This window comes from Cupressus sempervirens, chromosome 1, assembly GCF_028749045.1.
Source record: "Cupressus sempervirens isolate cs-2001-9-10 chromosome 1, ASM2874904v1, whole genome shotgun sequence".
Lineage (NCBI taxonomy): Eukaryota > Viridiplantae > Streptophyta > Pinopsida > Cupressales > Cupressaceae > Cupressus > Cupressus sempervirens.
In genome coordinates, this window is record NC_143118.1 from 777,511,084 (window position 1) to 777,528,685 (window position 17,602).

Here is a 17,602-nt window from a genome sequence, read left to right on the forward strand (position 1 = left end):
GTACACACATACCATTCTATTGAGAAAATAATAAAAATTTGATTTTTTTATCATTTCCAAATTTGTCCCTAAGTCTATCTAGGCCCTGATGTGTTCCACATGGCATGCTACTATTGGCTAGTTTGTTGCCACATCATCTGCTGATAGGATTTGACACCTTACTTCATTTAGGACCCACTATCACTTGTTGTTTAGGTGCATGCCTAAATTATTTAACCTTCAAGCATCTTTGTTTTGTAGGCAAGCGCTAACCATAGGATCTGTCCATGTGTTGGCATATGGGTGCATCTGGGTTTTTGGTGCCATGTCATCGCACAAGCATCTCCATTTAAAAATTTTCCTTCGATCGGATCCATCTATCAACGACTAGGTTAGGTTGCACAACATAGCCTGGGGTTTATAAAACTCATTTTCTTAAAGATAATGTATCAAGTGAGTGTTCTATTATTTAAACACTAAATATCTCAACACAACAACCAATGTGGGATAATTTCCTTTTGGTGATTTTCAACAGTTTTAAAAAATGTTATTTTTTAATCCTTCTTTTTCCTTTGTTTTCTTGCACATGTCATTTTCTTTAGTTGTGAAATAGAGTGATGAAAAGGAGATGATGTCACCTCTAGAGGTAGAGGGCTACCTATGCCGTCAGCCTTTATTCTAAACCTATAGTATATGACTCTAGTTCATTTGCATATTTATCATAATTGAAGGGAAGAATCTCCTTGTCTGCAAGTTTAAGGGAAACTAATCCCCAGATTGCTGCCACTGCAATGTGTCTCTAAAATAAAAGGTCTCCAAAAACTTGCAACCACATGTAGTTATCATACAAATAATTATACAACGGATAGTCTTTTCCAAAGAAAATGTCTAGTGCAGGCACATCAATGTGATTAAGGAAAGATATAAAGTATAAGCCACCCCCTCCTAATCTCCCAATCCTTGGCTCATATTGCACATTTGATAAAACCCATGCTTGATAGACTATCCTCGATGCATCTTCAGGGTATGGCACCTTTTGTGTAACATCTTCCATAAGCTTATCTAGCTGGGGTGTATCAAAGGAATAAAACCTAGGCCCCACTACTACACAATCCATATTGATGTATGCAATAGCTCTCGAGTGTAATAAATCAAAAATTTGCTCTAGAATTGTGATTTCTCTAAGCAAGTGCACAAGTAGAATGGAGAATCAAAATAGCAACAATTGCATTCCAGGAGGTCACCTTATTGTCTGCCAGAATGACAACATGAAAAGAAGTAGTTTCTTTTAGTTCCCAGAGAACAAGTAGTAGGCAAATGTTTCATATGTACCATAGTTTTACTTGATATTCCACACACCTAGGATGCTCTCAAGATATTTTAACATGTACCAACTTCAATACAAACTAACGTTGCTTATGTTTTTGGAAAGGATGATCTTCTAAAAAAAAGCCTTTCTCTTTAGTGTACTAATTAAAATCTCCATTTCCACAACTAAAACATGCTTAAAGAGAGTGTGACAAAGGTTTATACATGTTTATTGAGGGGCTGTTGTCATAATCTTTTGTTTTGTGCAACAGACCTGCTACAGATAGGACAATAATAAAACCATAGATCTCTAAGGCAATCTTACTTCCACTCTAACCATCCTAGTCCTTGAAAACTATGATGCTTGGAAGGATGGTTAGTGTTGTGAACATGACATAATAAATTGGAGAAACCATCGTAGTCTTGAAAGTGTCAAGAGCCTTATTCAAGTAGTTCATTTGCATGATAACACAGGTAATCACCACCATCATGAAGAACCATGTCTTTGGATACATCAACTAATTATTTCCCTCAAAAATGAGCTTCAAAGCAATGCCTAGTGCTTTCACACTCATGATTGGTAAAGAGCACATTAAAGAGCAAATGCCTGTAAAGACCAATACATTTGTACTTTCATAACTATTCCCACAATTTTCCTACAAAATTGTTACTAAGGCTGTCTATCTATGTAAACCATAAACATTGGCTTAAATTCTTCCTACTCCCTAAACCCATATAAAAACCATTCTACAATAGAAAATTTTCAAAAGTTTGTGGCACAAAAACAAACCATTAAGAGCCCCTATATTGCATTCATTATTTAACCTTGAGATTCTATAAACTTAAATTTAATCAAGCAAGCAAAGTAAATATCCTCCTTAAAAATCTCTGACTTGCATACATTTTATCAGTTCTGATGGAAACAGTTGGGCCCCAAGTGGGTGTAACTAAAAAAGAAATTGTTTCTAAACAACTAAACTACAAAACTAACTCATTCTCCCCTAGCATTTTGCAACAAATTCAACCATGGGTCTATCATTAAAAGCTCATTTTATCACTTTATTGAAACTTGTTGATATCATGACATGAGGTCCTTTGACTAGCTTTGAAAATTGATCCAAACACCTGATCAAGCTCTAAAAACCAGCATACTAATTCTTTGTTCCACATACTCCTACCCTATCAAATTTCATTTCATGATAGATTACCTTCAAGAAAACATGTTAGAAAACAATAAATTGTGTTTAGATTTGGCTTTGAAAATTGGGCAAACTAGCACTTGGGGAAATGAAAATTGGGGCCTTGGTTCACTATCACAGGGAGACTATAAATCTGTAGTTTTGCTTCATGACATATAACATGTTGCATTTAGTGAGAGGTCAAAGTGGGCTACACAGAATTTTGCAGATTGGAAGAAATGGCAAAAAAACATTTTTTGGAAATGGAATTCACCTAGGAAAGTGTGTAAACAAATTTGTCAAGACTTGAAAATTGGCACACTTAAAGTATTTTCATATTACAATATAGTGATAAAACCCATTCAATCTCACCTATCATGGATTAGGAGTTATGACATCACGAATAGGGGTATTGACCAATCTACCTTTCTTGACACTAGTAAAAATATAGAAATTCCATTTGGAATCACATTTGAAAACTAATCAAATAGATTCATCATAAGCTCACACTTGAAACATAGAAATTCTTTGACCCATAGAATGTAACACAAAAGGAAATTTAGCATTTCAATCAACTAGTCAAAAGTTATAACTTGTCAAACAAGGCCTTTCATAATTCTAAACAATTCACATCAGCATGACTTCAATAAATGATCAAATTTGAGGGATTCAAAATCTAGTCAAACAGGTTCAAACTAACTAAAAATATGAAACATAGGTTCCTTGGTAAACACCCCTAATGTGGTGAGCCATGAAACATTACTGGGTGCAAGATATTCAATTGCAAACACAACCTCTTATCGTTGTTTGACACTTAGGCAAAAATGCAGATTTGATAATAGCTCAAAATAAGACTTCATGAAATGACTCAGAACAACAACTTATCATCATGTAACACACATACACACTAAATGAAAGTTGTTAAAAACATTAAACACCTCATGGGGCTCAAAGGTATAGCCGTGTACACATGCATTAAAAAGCATTTAAGGACTTGATTCTCTCAATGGTACTCAAAATTGGAGCTTCAGTTTTGAGTCCCAACAATGCTATCAACACCACTAGGTGAATAATAGGCCTAGCCTAGTCCTAAGGTGAGGTTGTTCAAGGTAAGTTTCTATTTTATATTTTAAGGGGTAACATGGTCAAAAAAGTGTTTGAAGGACCATAATTCATGTTTATAACCATTCAAGGCCTTTGGAAAGGTTTGACAAAATTTGGAGCAAGTTTTAGGGTTAAACACTCAAAATTGCAAAAATTGCTCAAAAGTTGTCAATGTTGTCAATGACAACATTGACAACATTTTGTTTCATTCTAGAAAATTTCTAGTTAGAGTCTTGTAACTTACTAAAATAGCTAGGGAAAGACTTGGGATGTATTTATAAGGCCATACTTGATAATGTTGTAGGGTTCAAATTTGGACAAAAATTTGGTTGTACAGACTAAGCAACAAGTTTAATGTTGCAATTTTATGCTTTTGAGTTTGTTTGGCATTCAATGAATTAGATTATGATATTTTTTGTTTAGAAGTGTTAGAGTAAATTTATTTAGAATACTATATAGAGCTAGTTTGTGGCTTTGTAGAGTTTGCTTTACTTGAATAAATTAGTTTGGGTTTTGTTATCCTGTTGTTTTGAATCTAGTGTTTGAGCAAAATGGAGTCATAACTCCCTTTCCTACCATAGGATTTTTACAGACTCTTAGGATTTGGGAGATGACTCCTTCTACATATTTTATAGAAACGGAGGACCATTGGAAAGTAATGCTAGTGATTTATTGGTGATTCTATAGGAGAGCCAGTGATGCATGTCTAGGGATCACAGTCAAGTGCATAGGTATGTGAGTGATTGAATGTGAATGATAATTCAAATAGAGCTTGGAAAGTGTGAGAGGAATGTGTAATGAAGCTCCAACCTCAATTTGAAGAAATAGTGAAAGTTCTAGAGGAGGCAAAATCATCTTCTTAGCAAAAAACTTGTTAAACCCTTAAAACCATTATTTTAAGGCTAAATTTGTGCTTGTAATATATGGACAACTTGAGAATCATAGACCACTAAAATACTTAAGGTATGTGAAAAGGGTTTCTAGATTGGTGGTTTTTTTGACCCCTTTTTATGGATTTTTACAAGATATTTGGGTTTTACTTCATTTGGTAGGCTAAATGAATGTAGCCCTATTGCAAGCATTTAGGTGTATTTTTTCTTTGTTGTTGGAACTCGATTAGGACTACAAGTTTGATTGTGATTGAGGATTTTTGTCACAAAAGTTTGCACCATTGTCCAAAGTTTTTACCTAAGGAGAACCTTTTGAAATATGGAAACAACCTCCAAGCTCTAGGACTTGAACTATGAGGTTGAGTCTTCAGAAAAGGCTGGTTTCCTCTACTATTAGGATGGACTTATACTATTCTTGAAGAGAAAATGGAGAAGGAATACATGAAAGTAACTACCTAATCTATTCTAAAGAGGTGATGCACCAAAATAGGGTGTTCACACCAATCTATGCATATACATGCACAATACCATTATTATGATAGTCCAAAGATATATGAATTTAGACTTATTTTAATCAATTAATTACATAAAAATTAGAAAAACACATGAGTGACACAAGGAAAAATTCTTCACTTCTTATCATTCATGAGCCAAAAGAGATACAAAAATGGAGATTATAGATATCCACAATACATTGAAGAGAGGTAGACAAAGCTTGCATAGTACATTGATGACTTAAAGAGATAAGATAGGATGTCATATAATTTAGAGGTAAACGGGGAATTTATAGAAGCATGCTAAGGAAATACTAGAGAAATGGAGAAGATCCACCCTAAGAAAGAGTACAACATTTTCCTTTATAGTGCAATCATAATTTGGATAACTTCCCTCATAAGATAGAATTGAAACACTATAATCAAATCTACATAGAGTAATCACTACAAAACTAAAAAGATATGATCACAACACAAATCTATACACAAGAAGATCACTTCTTCACCAAATAAAGCTTTGAGAGGTCAAGAACAATGGTTATTAAATTTTGACTAAATAGATGGATCAATAGGTGGTGGTGGAGTATATATCTACATTTATCAGCCCTAGGGAACGATGAAAGTGTTTGTAGGAGATCAGAAAAATCAAATTCATCATCAAGGCACTGCTTCTACTACCATCAACTTACCAAATCGATTGTAATTTTTGGTCAACTAGGATTATCCTTCAAGTTTTTCCACGTGGACCAAACATCTCTTAGCTTTTTAATAATCTAGTAGGTCTGATTTTATATCTTATGTTTAACCATCTGCTATTGCAGCCTCACCACCAACTTTCCTTAATAACAATTATTGCTTGCAAAACTATGACCCATTGGTTATCGCTACCTCACAACCAACTCATAAAATTCTTCATTAACTACCATGACCTTGTGAAGGCTGAGATCTGACCATATCTACACCATCACCACCTTAACTTGAGGTTCCAGTTTGACCCCTGTGACCAAGCAAAACAAGGGGAATTGCTTGATCACAACTCAAAACATAGCCATTTCTTAACCCATTGCGATAATGGGCTTATTCTAGATCTAAAATATCTAATAGTGTGGAATGTATCTTGAAACACTAAATCATTTCCCTTTTTTGTGCTTTCACAACTTAAACCATAACATTTCAATATAACCATGTGATCAGGCAAAAACAAAGTAGAGTACACCTTCACCACCTTGACCTTAGTTAGCACTTAACGAACTGTGACTATGTAAATCACATGATCACAAATTAAAATATCCTATGGAATAATATGAAATAGGGAATATAACCAATGTTAAATCATTTCATAAGAAACCCTAGGTGACCATTAAAATAAACTATTATTTGAATTTTATTTTTTTAAGTAGGAGGCAATTTTGGCCAACATTTCTGGCAATGTAGGGTGAATGCAAGCCTACATGGCATATGACCAGTGGCCACCAAAAGATCCATTGTGATGTGGAGTCTCTGAAACTATGAAACTCATCAAATTTATCATTTTTGCCACATTCAAAGCTATAAAATGTGCACTCAATCTTGCAAAAATTGGAATCAAAACTCTCTGCTACAAAAAATAAACATGTGCCTGTACACTTCTTGGAAAAAGGAAAGAACAAAAATTAAACTATCTCAATATATACAAGAACATCTATCTACATCAAAAATAGGGCTTGAGATATATGCCATTTACTAGAATAGCTCAATTGGAAAGCATTGGCCTGCTTCCAATTGTTAATTACATAGGGACCACTCCATAAGGTATCAAATTTTGAATGTCTCCCTACATTTTCTCTATCTACATCCCATTTCAAAAAAAATCACCTTCCCTAAAACTCTTGACCTTATCCTTCTTATCAAATCTTCTCTTCATCTATTGCTAATGTATCTCTAAGGTCTGCATTGCTTGATTTCTCTTTTCCTCTAGCTCCATCAAATCTTCTATTCTTATAGACATAGCATCACTTTTGATTAATTCCAATAGATGGGCCAAATCAAGGGCTAGAAATTACAATGATATAGGAAGCCTAGCATCCTTTCCATATACTAACATAAAAGGAGAACTTCTTATAGCTCTTTTAGGTGTTACTTTGTCAACCCAAAGGGCAGTCTTCAATTTTTGGTGCCAATACCTCTAGCTATCTTCAATAGTCCTCTTGATGATCCTGATTAAATTCTTATTGAATGAATCAACCAAACCATTTCCCTAAGGGTAAGAATTAGAAGATGTGATAAATTAAACACCATGATCAAGTTCCCATGGCACAAATTTGAGCTCCTATGAATGATTTAGTATTGTCTGATATTATAGTAGAAGGAGAACCAAACTTGGTAACAATTCTATGAAGGAATTATACAATAGAAGCATCTATAGAATCCTTCAAAGCTATTGCCTCTTTCCACCTCATTGAATAATTTTTTGCAAGAAAAATCCACCTATGACCAAAACTAGAAGGTGGATTAATGGGACCAATGAAATCTAATCCCCATTGAGTAAAAGATTGATTAGCCTAGATAGTGTGGAGTGGAAGAGTTGTAAGTCTTTATTTACCTGAGAAGAAGGCACACTTTTAACACTTCCTTACATGTCTATTGAAATCATGGAACAAGGATGGCTAGTAGTAATTGACTCTCATGATATTCATTACAGTGGTTCTTGCTAAAAAGTGACCAGCATTACGACCATCATGAAGCTTTTTAACCATTCTCTCTACTTGATCTACATCAATACATCTTAACAAGGCTCCATTGAAGTCTTTCTTAAATAGAACACAATTAATTACAACATAGGGTATGGATTGTAGTTTGAATTATCTTCTTTTGTCTATATCCAACCCTTGAGGATATCCATTCCTAGCTAAGAAGGTCTCCATTTCATCTATCCAACTCCTTGGATTATCATTTCTAGCTTCTTGTCATTTTGTCAATACCACAACAACTTCCCCATCTAACTCCTAAGATGAGATCATTTGTTTGCACAATCCTTTTACCCTTACCAGCTTGGTAATCTAAATGTCCACATCATATTCCATCACCTTACTGATCCATCCAACCCTTTTATCACTAATGTCTCTACTTAATAAGAAATCTTTAATACCTACATGAGGAACCAAAAAATGGATTTTGTTATGAGATAGCAAGTGTCTAAATTTCTTCAAGGCTCTTATGACCACAAGGGCCTTCTTCTCCACATAGTTGTACTTATTTTGATATTCTTTTGACCCCTCACTAAAGAAAGTGATAGGCTATTCTTAATTTCTATCATTAAATTGAGTCAAAACAATAGAAATAGTTGACTTGCCTCATTAGGTGTATAAACTAAAATTTTTATCAAAATTTGGATTGATAAGAGTAGGGGCTAAAGCTATGGCTACTTTGATCTCTTCAAAACATACTTTCCCTTGCTTGGTCCATGAGAAGACCATATTCTTTTTAAGCATTGTTGTAAGAGGTTTTACCATGGTAGCTAGGTTAGGAATAATTCTTCTCACAAAATTTATCCTACCAAGAAAACTTTGCACACCCTTTTTGTGACTAGGAAGAGAGAGGACAAGTATTTCCTTCATTATTTCTAGATCAAAAGTCATACCATTTTTAGATACAATATGTCCTAATAACTTCCCTTGATTAGTGGCAATGACACATTTTATTAAGATGACCAAAATGTTTTCCTACATCTTTTGAATATACTATGATATCATCAAGGTAAACCAACACAAACCTTTCAATCATATTTTTGAAGGCCATCTCCATTGCATTTTGAAATGTGGTACCTAAATTTGTTAGTCCAAAAGATATTTTACTATAGGCATAGGTGCCCCATTTGGTAGTGAAAATAGTTTTTTATATGTCAACTTCTTTGACTAACACCTAGTTATAACCCGAGAATCAATCCAAGAAGGAGAATCTCTTTGAATCACTAACTTTGGACAATATCTACTCCATGGAAGGGAGAGGATGATGATCTTTGAGGGAGGCTTGGTTAAGATCCCTAAAATGTACACATAGTTAGATTTATTCATTCTTTTTCCTAATAGGGACAAGGTTCACCACCCAAGAGGAGTGCTTAATAGGGAAAATAATATTGGCCTCAATTAATTTGGACAACTCATTTCTCATTAGTGGTTCAATCTTGGGATTTACTAGTCTCTATTTTTGTCTAACATGCTTAACATTATCCACTATATCTATAGTATGTTGAAACATACTAGGGTCAAAACTCTTCAAATCATCATATGTCCAAGTAAATATATCATTAAATTGCTACAATAGGTGGACAAAACTTTGTTTCTTAGTTTTAGAACATAACTTTCCCATGTTTAGCATCCTTCCATTAGCAACTATAAATGACATATGGTCTCCTTTGTTTGCAGCAAGATTCATGCCTCTTTCCCTTGCTTGTTCATTAGGATTGAAGACACTTTCTAAGGTAATGAGACTCTAAGGTAATTTATTGGAGCTGAGGTTGATGATTTGATCACCATATTGGCCATGCAATCTTGACTGATTTCTATTTGAGAACTCTTCTTAATTCTGCAAGAAGCTCACAATTTGTGGATTGGATTCAAAGACATGCCAATTGATATTATTATCAGGGATAGTGGGTTTAAGTACCATTTTAATCTTCTTCCCCTTCTCACCTTCAAGGCTCCTTGGGACATCATAAGATGCACCCACTATTGTAAGTATATTAGCATGTCTATTTTCTCTTTTAGGAATAATTTGAATGTCAAATACACTGAAACCTTCAAAAAAATCCCATATCCTTTATTTATAAGCCCTAAGCAAACCATTCTTAGTAACATTTTGACCCCTCAACTAATTTACCACCAAGTCACTATCTCCATATACACTTAATGCTTTAATTCCTCTTTTTTGAGCAAGGTAGAGACCTTGAATCAATGTCTCATACTTAGACACATTATTGGTACAACTAAATTGAAGCCTAAATGAGAAGTGGTACCTTTCTAATGCAGGAGAAACCAACATCACACCATCTCTTGACCCATTTTTTATTTCTTGATCCATCAAAGTACATACTCCATATCCCATTTGTGTCTTCTTTGGTTTTTATTAAGTTGGGGACAAGAACATCTTTTTCTCATATACAATAGGTGCCAAGCCCTATCTCTAAGGTTTCTGATATGGGATCGAACTGATATGCATTAGCCTACTCATCCATGAGGAAGTCAGGTATCTCAACAAAAGAAGTGGTAGGCTCATTTTTTGTATCATTTTCATCTATTTCTAGGATGGTAAAATTCATATTAATGAGATTAGGAATGTAGGGCTCAATATGATGAAGGGCTAATCATTTTTCTCTAATTGAAACTTTGGTTCCATTGTTAGAAATAGGTATTACTGAGAAGGGGGGGGGGGGGGGGGGGGGTGAATTAGTTATCTACAAACTTTAGTTGCCAACTAGATATTATTTCTTATTTTAAACCATACATAATAAATTAATAAAGTAATGCTGAATAGTAATAGTAACCATACACAAAGATAACTCATAACACTATATTTTGTTAACTAGGGAAACCCTAACCAAGGGAAAACCCCAGTTGGGATGATACCCACTAGATAATATATTGATATATAAGTTCCTTGTTAGAAAATGGACCCTATTATGAGTCAATGTGAAAATTTATTATAGAGGGTCCTTGTTAGGAGACTTTGAATCCCTGTTATGAGATTCTGACCTTGTTAGGAGTTGTAGTATAGTACATGCAAGATGAGTCCACTTTGCAAACATTCACTTCCAATTACAAGAAGAGATCACTATCCAAATAAGTAATCAAACTTTTGGAATATATATTCTTTCTCAGTTTGACCTTGGGTCAAAATATAGCTCCACAAACTTTGCATATATTGCTTTCACAAAAGTTTGAATACAATTGCTCAACACAATTTCTCCAAGATAGCACAATAGCACACTATCACACTTTGAATTCACAAGATGTCCTTTGCATAAATACCATGTCTTTACACAAAATTATACTCGGTTGGCTAAGAATATAATAAACTTTTCAACCTAGAGTAAACATCTAGGATGTTAGCCTTAATTGGACAAGTAATTATTTTGTAAACAAAATAGTTTCTTTCATTTAATTTCGTTGTCTTGTTATATTGGTAAAACACAAATATTTCTTTTTTGTATAGTCTGTACTAACTTTTGAGGTTATACACATCATCATCAACATGTATACAATCTTCATCTAACTTTTCTAGTCATAATATGGTATCAGGAACAAGTTACATACAAAATAATCCATCGTTGTATACCAAATTCATACTTAGACAATTTTCTAAGTACCAAAAGCTAAGTATCTTTATTTCTGAGGTTTCCTATAAGCATGTACATCATGTTTTGCCATAAATGAAAATAATTAAATATATTCATTAGCCAATTATCAACAATCTCCCCCTTTGGCATTGATGGCAATAAAATAGGGAAAATTGGCTAAGTATCAAAAACTTAAAATAAATAACACATTAACATTACATCTATTACAAGTTGTCCATCTTACATATGCTCCCCCCTACAATATGATTTCATAATTTAAAATATTATCTTCTCTTTACCTAATCTATAATTTTCTTATGCATTTCTCCCCCTTTGACATCAATGACAAAGGTTAAAATGTCAAAAACTATCCATCTACTATCAAAATTTCTATAAACATTTGCCTTAAATTGATAGTATCTTCATGCAAGCATTAATATTTTTTGTCTAACTATCTGTACCTTTTTCCCATGTATCTTTGGTTGATTTAGTAGAGGTGAGAGTTGCACATTATCCATATGATGTAATCTCAATTGCATTAAGGTCAGAGTATAAAAATTTAGAATAAGTATCCTTTGCCTTGATACATTCATCCAACTGTTTCTCAACAAAAGATATTTTCAAAGCAATAGAATCTCTAAAATTTGATACTCTCTTCAAAACTTGTTCCTTCTAAAGTTCCAGTTTCATAATATCATTATGGATACTCGCCACTTGTCGTTCAAAATCATCAATTTTACTAGTAGGATGTTGTAACTGGCTAGATAGAGCCTCTAGCTGACTCATCTTGCCATCCTATTGACACTTCTAAAGTTCCTTGATACTCAAGTTAGCATCATGTGAGATCTATGCCTTATTTTTTGCAATATTCAACAAATTTGTGAATTCTTCATCCAAAGACTCTAGCACTACTTGTGCCCTTTATTCAGGATATGTCTTTATGTGCTACACTACTAGAGTACTATGTAATATGTCAATAACATCCATCAAGGTTCTCTATAGGATTTTCAGTGTCTTTTTCTTCTAAATAAGTTTTTACAAAGATGAGATCAAGTCAGTTTGATCATCATCATTAACTAGTAGGATAACGAGTGAAATTGGAGTAGATGAACTAGAAGGTTTAGTGTCATCTTCCCTTTTCTTCTTTCCAGTTACCTCTTTAACTCTTCTTTCTTCCTTCTCTTTCTCTTCTATTTCCTTTTTAAATTTTTCTTTCTTCTCTTCCTCTTCTAATCTCTTCATCTCATTTTCTTCTATTTTCCTTTTCATTTCTTCTTCAACTACTCTTTTTTTTTCTTCCTCTACTTTCTTTTTCATCTCATCTTCAAGCAATTTATTTGTGTCCTCTTCTATTTTCCTTTTCTTTTCCTCTAATAACCTCCTCTCTTCTTCAATTTGTATCAATTGATCTTCAATATCTTTAGTGTGAGGTTCATTCTATTCAAAACTCTAAAAGGGGTTTGTATCATCAATGTTGATGGTAACATTGGTATGATCTATCTATATTGTCACCGCTTACTAACACTTTCAAGGTTTTGGGTGCTGGTGAAGATGCTGCCTTAGATTCTATTGTCATTTGGCTTCTAGCTCCTACAATCTCACTTCTTAACTTATCTTTCTCACCCACCATAAATAGAAATGGTCTTACCTTGTTTCTTAAGTAAGGTGCTAGATTGTTTAATAATCTCTTGATTTCTTCTTTGTGATCAGTATGTCATATGATTCTTAACATGGACTTTCAAAATTCTATGTCGTCTTCTCTAGTTGGATCCTTCTTCTCAATAAGACTATCATAGAATTTTTGGTTTACCATGCCTTCAATATCCTTGAGCTTCATATTATTGGCTATAATGTATCTCATAGTAGAGATATCAATTTTACCTTTCTCAAAATTATTATATAAATCATAAAATTTGTTCATTTGAACAAAGTTTTCTTCATTAGAAATAGATGAGTTTATCTTCTCTATCTTCTACTTCTAGGGTTAACAAGCTTTTCTTGTTGATTACTTAGAAGTAGTTACCTTTTCTATCTATTTAGCTTCTTGTTCTTTTTCTTGTTCTTCTTCACTAGACTCAACAATTGTTAACAATGTCTTTTGCCTCTTTCCTAGTACATTGGCTTTTTTCTTGACCCTTTTAGTCTTTGTGGTCATAGCTTCCACTAATATCTATGAATTTCTCTTTAGCTCACTTGGATGAACATCAGGTACTACTGCATATAGAATGCTTTATTTCGAAGATGTCTCTGCAATAGATACTGACAAGGTTGTAGATTTAGTATACCTTGCTTTATTATCTTCCTAACTACTTGTGACAAAAACTTAGTCATACTGGCCTCTAATCAAGCTTTCTTCATTATAGTTTCTATCTTCTTGTTAGATTCCTTTTCCAAGGATGCATGATGAGTTGATTGGGTAATATCATCATATGTTCCATATATGTACTCAACATGGTCCTTCTCTAATTGCAACAATAAATCAATGTATCTAATTGCTCTTTCATCACTAAATTAATAATCTAAGGGATCAAGAAATGTTTCCTAAGGTTCTACTACTTGAATATAAGTAAAATCTATATCAATGATAACAAAAATATTTTCTTTAAATATATGTATAGTTTTAGCTGCAATTCCAAATCTTTGCCTCATTTCATTCGAAAATGTATTCATTATCAAGTTCCCACTATCCAATATCTTATCTATTGGATGTCTCATACACACTTTCATGATCTTCTCCATTGTACACCTCTCACTACTCATAATCTCTATAACTAATAAATATGGAAATCTTTCAAGTACATGAAAGAATAAATGATTGATCAATGACTAAAATCTAAACACACCATTCTTAGTCCTTTTGATCTTTTATAGGTTTTCAAGAAGTTGCATTCTTAGTATTTCATTAAGGTTAACTTGTTCCTTCTCAACACATATCTTGTAGGCTGCATAGATGAATCCGACTGAAAATTTATCAATCATTGAACTTGCAAATAAGGAGTAGGCAATATTTTACTCAAGAATCTTACATCATCTTGTTTAATGGTGTTGATCACCATAGCCTTTTCATTATAGACTACTTTGATATAACTCTCAACTTTCTTCTTAACCAATTTCTTGCCTATAGTTACACTACCTTGTTTACTAAGACTAGTTACCTCATGTATAAGGTCGGCTGAAATATCAACTACACTATCCTCCATCCATAGTTTTCCATCATATATTATACTTAATATCATCTATATCTACTCATCTGTGTCTAATTATTGGTAGAAATGATATTTGAATAGGGCTAATTCTTCTAGGTGTTCAAATTCAAGCTTCATAATCATTTTGTAGTTAAATACTAATTCCATATCCTTGTTTATATACTCACTTCTAATAGATTCAAACTTGCTATTAAGATAATTTCCTACATCTTCCAAATAAATTATATTATTCAACATAATGGATAATGCTAAATTAGGGTTTCCTTCTATGGGATTCATAGAAAAAACCTTCAATTGTAGTCTCTCCTCATTCTCAACTTTATGAACTATAGACATATCCATGCTTCTAACAAATATGAACTTTTATCAAATAATTTCTATGAATAAATGATAAAACGCCTCTTTCAAAAAATAAGGTTTTCTTCAAAATTACCTTAGCGAGTCTCTTTTGAGTTCTTTTTGCTTCAGATGTAGTTGCAATGTAGTAGTAATCAAGTCTATACTCCATTTTATTCCTTCAACTTGAACTTGCATTAATTGTGTACTTTGCAAACAAAAAAAGTTGTCAATTACATTCTATAATCAAATATCTACTCAAGATCTTCTATTTGATCTTCAAATGCAACTCAAGGTTTTTGATAGCTTTCTTTCATCACGAAAAATATCCACAAAGCTTTACTCCACAAAATTCTTACTAAGAACATCTTCTACTATAGAGTTAACTTTCTCTGTAATAAAAATAACTCTTAACTCCTTCATAACTAGTTTAGATAGGCTCCAAATTACAAGCGAGCTTAGATATAATGTAAACTTATCTCAATACACCTTTTCCCAACTTTTCTACCCATACCTCTATCTTTGAGTGAGGTTACAAATTATGGTGCTGTGAACAAGCTTATTTCAAATTAGTTGAATCAAACTAGATAACCAACTTTGATCTTTCTTTCTCACCATCTTCTAGCTTTTCTTTAGAGATTTCTATTTCTTTTGCAAATTCCTCATTGAGTTCTTCTCAAAGTTCATTGACTACATTTATTTTTTCCTTATTTTCTTTCTTAGTTCCAGAGTTCCTCTCAAGGTTCCAACTATCATATTTGATATTTCTTCCATCATTCCTTCTATTTTTGAAGTTTCTTCCATTTTTTATTCTATCTCCAAAGTTTCTATCCATTCTGTAATACTTTTTTGTATGTCCAAAGTTTTTGCATAACTGGCATATTGGAGTTATGCTTCTAGGATTCTTTTGATCATTAGGTGCATGATAATTCTAAGCTATGTGTCTAAAGTTGTTACACGTATAACACATGATCTGTCTTCTTTCTTCATAAGGTCTTCCTTCTCTCGATGTCCTTTTATTAGATCTTCTTCTATTTTTATGGTTAGTATTTCTAGATATTCTACTATTCCTTCTACCATTATCATACTTAGGTTTTATAGAATCAATTTCTTTATGACCCATACCATGACAATTATGACAAAAAAAATACTTAACATGATTAATTGACTTATTTATACAATCTCTTTTCATATGACCTATTTCACTACTTAAAAAACACTTACCTCTAAATTCATACTTGGTTTCCTTAGGAGATTCCACTTGCTTTGGTCCATCCAATATTTCAACTTCCTTGTCTTGTCCAACTTCTTTAGGTTTATTAGAAGATTGACTAGATTCAGTCTTATCATCAGATTTATCTTTTTCTTTTAGATCTGATCTAATCTCTTATTTCTTTGTAGACATGTTAAATTGATAACCAAGACTAGTCTTATCATAAGTAGGTCTCTGCATTGACATTTAGTCATCAAGATTTTATTTTATAGAATAAAGTATCTCAAGTTGTTTCTTGCACTAAGTTAATTTTCCTTTCACAATAGTATTGTACTTATGAAGTTCTTCATGATCTTCTTTCAATGTTTCAAACTTAAATGTCTGCTTTGCCAAACTTGCTCTAAGATCTATATTTTAGTCTTCAAATGAGTTTCAACATTGATAGGATCACTCCTCAAAGTTAACTTTAGATTCATAATCTTCAATTTATGCTTCAAGATCTTGTACTCTATCTTCAGCTTTAAATAATCATCACCACTAGTTTCATATTTAGTAGATTCAGGCTTAAATTTGAGATGTTCAATCTTATCCTTCAATTGTCTAATGTATTCTTTGGAGTCTTCATATCTATCCTCTAGCTTATCTCTTTCTTCAATAAGAAGATCAATTTTTTCAAGTGCCTCTTCAAGGTTCTTCATCAAGTGTTCCATATCCATAGGGATCTTACTCAAGCTGCTAAGCCTCATCTAAGTAACTATGCTCTGATACCAATTGTTAGAAATAGGAATTACTGAGAGGGTGGGGAGGGTGATTTAGTAATCTAGAAACTTTAGTTTCCAATTGGATATTATTTATTACTTTAAACCATACACAACAAAGTAATAAATTAAGGTTGAATAGTAATAGTAACCATGCACAAAGATAACTCATAACACCTTATTTTGTTAACTAGGGAAGTTCTGGCCAATGGGAAACCCCAGTGGGGATGATACCTACTAGATAATATATTGATATATAAGTTCCTTGCTAGAGGATGGACCCTGTTAAGAGTCAATGAGAAAATTTAGTATAGATAGTCCTTGTTAGGAGACTTTGTATCCCTGGTAGGAGATTCCAACCCTGTTAGGAGTTCTGCCAACCTTGTTAGGAGTCGTAGTATAATAAATGCAAGATGAACCCACTTCCCAAACATGCACTTCCAATTACAAGAATATCTTACTCCTCAAAAAAGTAATAAAACTATTAGAATATAAATTATTTCTTAGTTTGATCTTGGATCACAAAATAGCTTCACAAACTTCACATATATCACTTTCACAATAGTTCACATACAATTTTTCAACACAATTTCTCCAATATAGCACAATAGCACACTATCACACGTTAAGTTTGCAAGGTGTCCTTTGCATAAATATCATGCCTTTACATAAATTGTCACTAGGTTGACTAAGACCATAATACATTTTTAAACTTAGAGTAAACATCTAGGATGTTGGCCCGAATTGGACAAGTAATTATTTTGTAAACAAAATAATTCCTTTCCTTTAATTCCACTATCATGTTTCATTGGTAAAACACAAA